Source organism: Daktulosphaira vitifoliae, unplaced genomic scaffold (assembly GCF_025091365.1).
Source record: "Daktulosphaira vitifoliae isolate Bord-2020 unplaced genomic scaffold, ASM2509136v1 Scaffold_4, whole genome shotgun sequence".
Lineage (NCBI taxonomy): Eukaryota > Metazoa > Arthropoda > Insecta > Hemiptera > Phylloxeridae > Daktulosphaira > Daktulosphaira vitifoliae.
The window spans coordinates 10,216,404-10,217,485 of NW_026099575.1; the positions used below are offsets into that span (position 1 = coordinate 10,216,404).

Sequence of the window (1,082 nt, forward strand, 5' to 3'; positions counted from 1 at the left end):
TAATTCAATGGGTTGCTTTTTTTCTTCCAGCTTATTATTTGTGTCAACGATGGACATAGCTGGTGAAGTAACGTCATTCGATGTTCTTGAAGCCAAATGTTCAATATTAACTTCCAACTCTAAAATGATTTAAGTTTAAAAGTATAAGATAATTGAGTCAATAATCAAAATGTAGATTAAATTTTTTTATGTACTTTTAGTGACTTCTTCATGTTTTTCAGATGAGTTACTTTCTATGTTAGGGCGATTAGTATCATTCGATGATACTTCAATGGGTTGCTTTTTTTCTTCGCATTTATTGCGATGCAAGTGATTCTTATGAAAACTCTTAACACAACATAATAACATATTAAATTATAGGATAAATTTTAGTTAATTTATATAAAAAATCTACGTTAAGTCAAAAGAAATGTTTAGGCTACATATATATATTCTATTAAATATAAACAAATACAGAATAAAATTTACTTTTCCTAATAAATATGCTGGTATTGATGGCGCATTGCCTTTTGGAATTGGTATATAACTATTTTTTGCTGAAACTGATAGTTTCTCTTTATATTTTCCAGTTTTTTCATTCTTAATAAGTGTTGCAATATCTCCTCGCTGTATCAATTTCTAGGCGTAACCAATGGCAAATTAAAATGAATAAATGAAATATAATTAATATTTTATTATTATCTTCCATAATATGTCTCTTTTCTTTAAAAATCTTATTGGAAATCAACAAGATTAAGATATTAAAATTGAAATTAGTTAATATTTTTTACTAATATCTCGACAAAATAATACATTTATACAGTCGTTCTAAATAATATCAAATATTAAACTATTGCTGTTATATTGTGAGGGTTGATATATCTTTACAATTTTAATTACCACTTTTTCTGCAATAATTTCATCACTTTCAATTTGTTTTCGATATGTACGTTTTTTTGGTTTAACCGAATTTGTTTCAGTGTTTATATTTCCACTAGAATTTGCTGTTAAGAGAATATTATTTTAAAAGTTATTAATTAAATAGTTAATTTTGAAAATGTTTACGGTGAAAAAATGCATTGACGTTGATATTACATCTACTC

The 1,082-nt window shown here is 25.1% G+C and overlaps 1 long non-coding RNA gene across 1 annotated transcript; it reads right to left on the minus strand.

Moving 5' to 3' along the window:
* Positions 1–11: 11 nt before the first annotated feature.
* Positions 12–704, minus strand: LOC126905672 (uncharacterized). The gene is made up of 3 exons (XR_007704074.1): positions 469–704; positions 195–327; positions 12–119 (listed from the first exon to the last, which is right to left on the minus strand). It is a non-coding gene; the product is annotated as an uncharacterized LOC126905672 (long non-coding RNA).
* Between the last annotated feature and the right edge of the window lie 378 nt (positions 705–1,082).